A 10,468-nucleotide genomic window follows, 5' to 3' on the forward strand; every position below is an offset into this window, starting at 1 on the left:
TCGCACCCACTGTGAAATTTGGTGGAGGATCGGTGATGATCTGGGGGTGCTTCAGCAAGGCTGGAATCGGGCAGATTTGTCTTTGTGAAGGACGCATGAATCAAGCCACGTACAAGGTTGTCCTGGAAGAAAACTTGCTTCCTTTTGTTCTGACATTGTTCCCCAACTCTGAGTATTGGTTTTTCCAGCAGGACAATGTGCCATGCCACACAGCCAGGTCAATCAAGGTGTGGATGGAGGACCACCAGATCAAGACCCTGTCATGGCCAGCCCAATCTCCAGACCTGAACCCCATTGAAAACTTATGGAATGTGATCAAGAAGGAGTTGGATGGTCACAAGCCATCAAACAAAGCTGAGCTGCTTGAATTTTTGCGCCAGGAGTGGCATAAAGTCACCCAACATCAATGTGAAAGACTGGTGCCAAGACGCATGAAAGCTGTGATTGAAAATCAGGGTTATTCCACCAAATATTGATTTCTGAACTCTTCCTAAGTTAAAACATTAGTATTGTGTTGTTTAAAAATGAACATGAACATATTTTCTTTGCATTATTCAAGGTCTGACAACACTGCATCTTTTTTGTTATTTTGGACAGTTGTCATTTTCTGCAAATAAATGCTCTAAATGACAATATTTGTATTTGTAATTTGGGAGAAATGTTGTCAGTAGTTTATATAATAAAACAAAAATGTTATTTTTACCCAAACACATACCTATAAATAGTAAAACCAGAGAAACTGATAATTTTGCAGTGGTCTCTTATTTTTTTCCAGAGCTGTGTATATGTGTGTGTGTGTGTATGTATGTATGTATGTATGTATATATATATATATGTATGTATATATATATATGTATATGTATATGTATATATATATATATGTATATGTATATGTATATGTATATATATATGTGTATATATATATATATATATGTATGTATGTGTATATATATATTTCCACACCTATGAGTTTGGAATAATAATGTGAAATTGTGAAAATTATATTGCCCTTTTTAGTGTAAGAGCTGTTTGAAAAGGCCGAATGAAATGTCTGCCTGTTTTGGTGGGATGGAGTTTTGGCCTGCCTGGTGACATCGCCAGGCAGTAAATTAGTTAATAGACTAATAAGAAAGAGAAATTGCTCTTTGCTAAGAAGCTGTTTTGTTTATTTTTGACCATTTTAATTGAAAACAATCAGAGTAAGTTACTTAATTGTTACCCAGATATGATTTGATATTGAGATGAAAAACGGCTGCATTGGACCTTTTTAACTACTGAAAACACTACCAAGATTTGAATTCAGTTCAGCTACCACCAAGCTACTGTTAAATTAGTTGAACTCCATCGAAGAGGCGACGCGAGGGGGATAACTGTCCCCAAAATCTGTCTTCTCTGGCAGGTGGAGTGTTTTAATTTTTTTTGCTCACCAAGTAAGGCGTTTTTGAATGGCGGTCAATGAGTGTCGAATTTGGTTAACAAAAATGTGTATGGCTTATTTGCCATGTGTGGCTTATTTGATCGAATAAACGTTTCGTAATTCTTAGGTTGTTACGATTCTACTGAAATAAGTAGGGCACGTGACATCCCGGCAACGTTGACAGAAAACACTATCGGAGTGCCTGTTCACACACGTATCTGCCCTCTCATTGGCTAGAATGGTCCCACCTGATCTTGCCTCCTGACTGCCTTCCATTTTTAATACATTTATTTTAATTGTTAAAGCAGCCACTTGAGTATCTGGTCAATATAATGGATAATCTGTGACATGTAGTTCACTACTCCCCAACACTGCCTAGCGCCAACACAAACGCACGTGCCAAACTGGAAAATCTAATTCAGCAAACCAGCGCCAACAAAAGCTGCCATAGCCAAAACAGTTAACACAAAATGTTCCAGCCCATGAGCAAAACACCTAATCGGCTCTACAGTAGCTAACGACTACCAACTGTGAACAATTGACTACCCTCGGGCCGTCACCCCAAATATTTCTGTTGACCAAAACCACCAGCTGTCTTGCTAGCCAGCAACTTCAGTCTCACACTAGCGCTGCTGAAAACCTCACCTAGCTCGACACAAACACCTGCTACAAACTTTCTCAACAAATGCACAGCCACAATACCGAACCACACTGGTTTACAACCACAAATGCTAACGTGTTATATTTATCCCAGACGAACCCCCATTTGTTACGAAACCGATTTAGACAACTTACTGGTACACTGTACAGTCGTGGTCAAAAGTTTTGAGAATGACACAAATACACATTTTCACAAAGTCTGCTGCCTCAGTTTTGATGATGGCAATTTGCATATACAGTGGGGCAAAAAAGTATTTAGTCAGCCACCAATTGTGCAAGTTCTCCCACTTAAAAAGATGAGAGAGGCCTGTACATTTCATCATAGGTACACGTCAACTATGACAGACAAAATGAGAAAGAAAATCCAGAAAATCACATTGTAGGATTTTTTATGAATTTATTTGCAAATTATGGTGGAAAATAAGTATTTGGTCAATAACAAAAGTTTCTCAATACTTTGTTATATACCCTTTGTTGGCAATGACACAGGTCAAATGTTTTCTGTATGTCTTCACAAGGTTTTCATACACTGTTGCTGGTATTTTGGCCCATTCCTCCATGCAGATCTCCTCTAGAGCAGTGATGTTTTGGGGCTGTCGCTGGGCAACACGGACTTTCAACTCCCCTCCAAAGATTTTCTATGGGGTTGAGATCTGGAGACTGGCTAGGCCACTCCAGGACCTTGAAATGCTTCTTACGAAGCCACTCCTTCGTTGCCCGGGCGGTGTGTTTGGGATCATTGTCATGCTGAAAGACCCAGCCACGTTTCATCTTCAATGCCCTTGCTGATGGAAGGAGGTTTTCACTCAAAATCTCACGATACATGGCCCCATTCATTCTTTCCTTTACACGAATCAGTCGTCCTGTTCCTTTGCAGAAAAACAGCCCCCAAAGCATGATGTTTCCACCCCCATGCTTCACAGTAGGTATGGTGTTCTTTGGATGCAACTCAGCATTCTTTGTCCTCCAAACACGACGAGTTGAGTTTTTACCAAAAAGTTCTATTTTGGTTTCATATGACATTCTCCCAATCCTCTTCTGGATCATCCAAATGCACTCTAGCAAACTTCAGACGGGCCTGGAAATGTACTGGCTTAAGCAGGGGGACACGTCTGGCACTGCATGATTTGAGTCCCTGGCGGCGTAGTGTGTTACTGATGGTAGGCATTGTTACTTTGGTCCCAGCTCTCTGCAGGTCATTCACTAGGTCCCCCCGTGTGGTTCTGGGATTTTTGCTCACCGTTCTTGTGATCATTTTGACCCCACAGGGTGAGATCTTGCGTGGAGCCCCAGATCGAGGGAGATTATCAGTGGTCTTGTATGTCTTCCAATTCCTAATATTTGCTCCCACAGTTGATTTCTTCAAACCAAGCTGCTTACCTATTGCAGATTCAGTCTTCCCAGCCTGGTGCAGGTCTACAATTTTGTTTCTGGTGTCCTTTGACAGCTCTTTGGTCTTGGCCATAGTGGAGTTTGGAGTGTGACTGTTTGAGGTTGTGGACAGGTGTATTTTATACTGATAACAAGTTCAAACAGGTGCCATTAATACAGGTAACGAGTGGAGGACAGAAGAGCCTCTTAAAGAAGAAGTTACAGGTCTATGAGAGCCAGAAATCTTGCTTGTTTGTAGGTGACCAAATACTTATTTTCCACCATAATTTGCAAATAAATTCATAAAAAATCCTACAATGTGATTTTCTGGAATTTGTTTTCTCAATTTGTCTGTCATAGTTGAGGTGTACCTATGATGAAAATTACAGGCCTCTCTCATCTTTTTAAGTGGGAGAACTTGCACAATTGGTGGCTGACTAAATACTTTTTTTCCCCACTGTACTCCAGAATGTCATGAGTGATCAGATGAATTGCAATTAATTGCAAAGTCCCTCTTTGCCATGAAAATGAACTTAATCCCAAAAAAACATTTCCACTGCATTTCAGCCCTGCCACAAAAGGACCAGCTGCCATCATGTCAGTGATTCTCTCGTTAACACAGGTGAGAGTGTTGACGAGGACAAGGCTGGAGATCACTCTGTCATGCTGATTGAGTTAGAATAACAGACTGGAAGCTTTAAAAGGAGGGTGGTGCTTGAAATCATTGTTCTTCCTCTGTTAATCATGGTTACCTGCAAGGAAACACGTGCCGTCATCATTGCTTTGCACAAAAAGGGCTTCACAGGCAAGGATATTACTGCTAGTAAGATTGCACCTAATTCAACCATATATCGGATCATCAAGAACTTAAAGGAGAGTGGTTCAAATTCAAATTATTTTTTAATTTTTTTCACCTTTATTTAACCAGGTAAGCCAGTTGAGAACAAGTTCTCATTTACAACTGCGACCTGGCCAAGATAAAGCAAAGCAGTGCGATAAAAACAACACAGAGTTACATATGGGGTAAAAAAACATAAAGTCAAAAAGGAAAATTGTTGTAAAGAAGGCGTCAGGGCACCCAAGAAAGTCCAGCAAGCGCCAGGACCGTCTCCTAAAGTTGATTCAGCTGCGGGATCGGGGCACCACCAGTGCAGAGCTTGCTCGGGAATGGCAGCAGGCAGGTGTGAGTGCATCTGCACGCACTGTGAGGTGAAGACTTTTGGGGGATGGCCTGGTGTCAAGAAGGGCAGCAAAGAAGCCACTTCTCTCCAGGAAAAACATCAGGACAGACTGATATTCTGCAAAAGGTACAGGGATTGGACTGCTGAGGACTGGGGTAAAGTCATTGTCTCTGATGAATCCCCTTTACGATTGTTTGGGGCATCTGGAAAACACCTTGTCCGGAGAAGACAAGGTGAGCGCTACCATTAGTCCTGTGTCATGCCAACAGTAAAGCATCCTGAGACCATTCATGTGTGGGGTTGCTTCTCAGCTAAGGGAGTGGGCTCACTCACAATTTTGCCTAAGAACACAACCATGAATAAAGAATGGTACCAACACATCCTCCAAGAGCAACTTCTCCCAACCATCCAAGAACAGTTTGGTGACGAACAATGCCTTTTCCAGCATGATGGAGCACCTTACCATAAGGCAAAAGTGATAACTAAGTGGCTCGGGGAACAAAACATCGACATTTTGGGTCCATGGCCTTGAAACTCCCCAGACCTTAATCCCATTGAGAACTTGTGGTCGATCCTCAAGAGGCGGGTGGACAAACAAAAACCCACAAATTCTGACAAACTCCAAGCATTGATTATGCAAGAATGGGCTTCCATCAGTCAGGATGTGGCCCAGAAGTTAATTGACAGCATGCCAGGGCAGATTGCAGAGGTCTTGAAAAAGAAGGGTCAACACTGCAAATATTGACTCTTTGCATAAACTTAATGTAATTGTCAATAAAAGTCTTTGAGACTTATGGAATGCTTGTAATTATACTTCAGTATACCATAGTAACATCTGACAAAAAATATATCATAACACTGAAGCAGCTAACTTTGTGAATTCTCAGTCTATAGGGGGCCTAGGTTTGCCTAATGGTTCTGTAACCTATGTTGATGCGTGGAAGTATGAGTATGCGTACTGTGTTGTGTGCATGTGCCCCCAGGAGACAGCAACCTTACCTGGGTCCAGGACCAGCTCCATCATGACCTCCTTCATCGGCCAACCCAAGCTGAGTATTAGTTGGTGACAAGGAATACCAAACTAAAGAGGTTCATTAACACAACACTGACCACGTCTACATGCACACAGTATTCTGGATAATAGCTCATATCCCAGTTAAGGTCTTATTCAGGATAAGCTGTTTACATGGATCTTTAATATCCCGCAAACGAGTAACCATGAATAAACAGAATGTTCTTAATTTGCCCAGGGACGGCGAAACTATTTTTTAAAAAATGTTTTGCGAAAAATAAAACGTTTTGCCTCATTTAGATATTTTTCTCCTTATAATTTTCAGCTACCTACATGATGAGATTACTATTATGTATAAAAGTGTGAGATTATTTTTTATTTGTGAAACGGCAGCCAAGCATTGATCATCATGTCACCAGAATAAGACCCTTGATATTTATTGGAAAGCAGCATCTACCTCATCACCGTGCACTTTCACCACCCTGTGCAGTTCATAACTTAATTCATCTGTAGCCTAATAAACTGCACGCTTTCCCAAGACATAGTGAGAGGACCACACAACATATTATTGCATGACTCCAAGTTTACTTCGATATGATGGTTATTATACCAATATTTGTGCATAAAGACGTTTCCACCACCATTTCTTGCATTTTACAGACACAAAACAATCCCACGTTGTATAGCATATTTTGTTTAGTCAACATTTGGAAAGTTTACTGACAAATTTGCTGGCCTGTCGTGACATTGTACTTTACTCGCATTACCAGGTTTCCATCCAACCTTTTTATTTTCAGCTTTTATGTAGCTGATAAAATAGCACGTCAAGGCTACACAACATGGTCCCTAAGCGCACATTCAACACATTTTCTCAAGATGAAGGAAATAAATAAATAATTTCTCCAATCCTGTTCCAGAGACAAAATTAACAATTGGTCTATAATTGTACTGCAATAAACACTTAATTATGCAGGAGATAATATTATAATAGGCTACATGTGAGGCCTACAGTCAGTGTCCAGACCTCCGTTACTATTCCAACTATTACTGTTCCCATCTGAACTTCAAAGGTGATACTATGCAAAACTGAGGCTGCGCAGACCGTGAAAAAAAAAAGTAAACTGGATAAGATGTTTACATGCCACAGTATCCCGTCTAAGATCAGCATATCCCAGGCATCTTATTCAGGTATCTCAAAACCGGAATACAGTGGGGGAAAAAAGTATTTAGTCAGCCACCAATTGTGCAAGTTCCCCCACTTAAAAAGATGAGAGAGGCCTGTAATTTTCATCATAGGTACACGTCAACTATGACAGACAAAATGAGGGGAAAAAATCCAGAAAATCACATTGTAGGATTTTTTATGAATTTATTTGCAAATTCTGGTGGAAAATAAGTATTTGGTCAATAACAAAAGTTTCTCAATACTTTGTTATATACCCTTTGTTGGCAATGACACAGGTCAAACGTTTTCTGTAAGTCTTCACAAGGTTTTCACACACTGTTGCTGGTATTTTGGCCCATTCCTCCATGCAGATCTCCTCTAGAGCAGTGATGTTTTGGGGCTGTCGCTGGGCAACACGGACATTCAACTCCCTCCAAAGATTTTCTATGGGGTTGAGATCTGGAGACTGGCTAGGCCACTCCAGGACCTTGAAATGCTTCTTATGAAGCCACTCCTTTGTTGCCCGGGCGGTGTGTTTGGGTTCATTGTCATGCTGAAAGACCCAGCCACGTTTAATCTTCAATGCTCTTGCTGATGGAAGGAGGTTTTCACTCAAAATCTCACGATACATGGCCCCATTCATTCTTTCCTTTACACGGATCAGTCATCCTGGTCCCTTTGCAAAAAAACTGCCCCAAAGCATGATGTTTCCACCTCCATGCTTCACAGTAGGTATGGTGTTCTTTGGATGCAACTCAGCATTCTTTGTCCTCCAAACACGACGAGTTGAGTTTTTACCAAAAAGTTCTATTTTGGTTTCATCTGACCATATGACATTCTCCCAATCCTCTTCTGGATCATCCAAATGCACTCTAGCAAACTTCAGACGGGCCTGGACATGTACTGGCTTAAGCAGGGGGACACGTCTGGCACTGCAGGATTTGAGTCCCTGGCGGCGTAGTGTGTTACTGATGGTAGGCTTTGTTACTTTGGTCCCAGCTCTCTGCAGGTCATTCACTAGGTCCCCCCGTGTGGTTCTGGGATTTTTGCTCACCGTTCTTGTGATCATTTTGACCCCACGGGGTGAGATCTTGCGTGGAGCCCCAGATCGAGGGAGATTATCAGTGGTCTTGTATGTCTTCCATTTCCTAATAATTGCTCCCACAGTTGATTTCTTCAAACCAAGCTGCTTACCTATTGCAGATTCAGTCTTCCCAGCCTGGTGCAGGTCTTTGGTCTTGGCCATAGTGGAGTTTGGAGTGTGACTGTTTGAGGTTGTGGACAGGTGTCTTTTATACTGATAACAAGTTCAAACAGGTGCCATTAATACAGGTAATGAATGGAGGACAGAGGAGCCTCTTAAAGAAGAAGTTACATGTCTGTGAGAGCCAGAAATCTTGCTTGTTTGTAGGTGACCAAATACTTATTTTCCACCATAATTTGCAAATAAATTCATTAAAAATCCTACAATGTGATTTTCTGGAGAAAAAAAATCTCAATTTGTCTGTCATAGTTGACGTGTACCTATGATGAAAATTACAGGCCTCTCTCATCTTTTTAAGTGGGAGAACTTGCACAATTGGTGGCTGACTAAATCCTTTTTTCCCCACTGTCTATTTAGTGAATTTTAAATCGCTTTTGCCTTAGTTTCTTTTCCAAATTGTTATTTTTAGCCATAGAGGTGATTTTAATTAGAACATGTTTACATAAGAGCTCCCTCTTAATCTGAACATTAGTGATCTAGAGCAGTGGTCACCAAAATGGTCGATCATGATCGACTGGTCGATCTTCAAGGCATTCCTAGTCGATCACCAAACATTTCGGTAGAAAAGCCAATGTTAAAGGTTTGTGCTCCTTTTTTGCACAATTGGTGGCTGACTAAATACTTTTTTCCCCACTGTAGGAGCTTTTTTAAAGGTTATTCTAAACGGGATATGTTTATATGCGTCAAAAAATATATAACTTGAGTGTGCCGAATAATAATGGGATTGTGTATGTAAACGTGGTCACTGTCAGGCAGAGAGGCTTCTGGCCACCACCTCACTGAATGCCAATCATCCTGATTGCCAACACATGTGTCCTTATCAAGGCTTGGCATCACAGCACCTGGACCTGGCTGCTGCTGCCCCTAGGGAGGAGGTGTGGAAGTGAGTGCTAGTGTCTAATGGTGTACTAACACTAACCTACCCCACCCATATAAGTTCTTATAAACATGTGCTGTAATACTGTAGTTAAAGAGCACTTACCACCATGGACCGATAAATCCACTGAAGCTTTCTCCTTCTGTTCTCCACTGATGACAGGTCATATGTACTGAACAAAAATATAACAACAATTTCAAAGATTTTACTGAGGTATAGTTCATATAAGGAAATCAGTCAATTGAAATAAATTCATTTGGCCCTAATCTATGGATTTTACATGACTGGGAATACAGATATGCATCTGTTGTCACAGATACCTTTTAAAAAAAGGTAGGGACGTGGATCAGAAAACCAGTCAATATATGGTGTGACCACCATTTCCCTCATGCAGCGCCACACATCTGCTTCACATAGATTTGATCAGGCTGTTGATTGTGGCCTGTGGAATGTCGTCCCACTCCTCTTCAATGGCTGTGCAAAGTTGCTGGATATTGGCGGGAACTGGAACTCGCTGTCGTACATGTCGATCCAGAGCATACCAAACATGTTAAATGGGTGACATGTCTGGTTAGTATGCAGGCCATGGAAGAACTGGGACATTTTCAGCTTCCAGGAATTGTGTAAAGATCCGTGCGACATTGGACCGTGCATTATCATGCTAAAAAACATGAGGTGAAGAAGCCAGATGTGGAGGTCCTGGGCTGGCGTGGTTACACATGGTCTGCGGTTGTGAGGCCGGTTGGACGTACTGCCAAATTCTCTAAAACAACGTTGGACTCGGTTTATGGTAGAGAAATGAACATTTAATTATTTGACAACAGCTCTGGTGGAGATTCCTGCAGTCAGCATGCCAATTGCATACTCCCTCAACTTGAGACATCTGTGGCATTGTGTTGTGTGACAAAACTGCACATTTTAGTGGCCTTTTAATGATCATGCTGTTTAATTAGCTTCTTGATATGGCACACCTGTCAGGTGGATGGATAATCTTGGCAAAGGAGAAATGCTCATTAACAGGGATGTAAACAAATTTGTGCACATTTTAGAGAAATAAGCTTTTTGTGTGTATGGAACATTTCTGGGATCTTTTATTTTAGCTAATGAAACATGGGACCAACACTTTACATGTTGTGTTTATATTTTTGTTAAATGTAGAATCCATGATGTAACTCCCTGATATCTCTCACCCTCAGAGACGCTTTGAACCTCTTCAGCTCTTGGGTGATCAGACTCACTCTGCCCTCATAGCCACTCACCCCTCTGTCACCTGGTCATTCTTATACAGGTAAATACACTCTGCCATCTTAAACCACCTGATCGTCATGGCAATAGCACTGGTCTTACGGGAGATGTAACAGGACAGGGTGGCAACTTCACCAACATAAGCATCCACATAGTCTTCAGTAGTGATTAAACTCATGAGTTTAAACTCATCGGTTCAGAAAGAGAGAATTTCTGGTTTAACCCTTAGATAACCAGGCCCAGTTAAGCAGTGATTAGGACGACTCCAGGAAACCC

This window comes from Coregonus clupeaformis, chromosome 4 (assembly GCF_020615455.1).
Source record: "Coregonus clupeaformis isolate EN_2021a chromosome 4, ASM2061545v1, whole genome shotgun sequence".
Taxonomy (NCBI): Eukaryota; Metazoa; Chordata; class Actinopteri; order Salmoniformes; family Salmonidae; genus Coregonus; species Coregonus clupeaformis.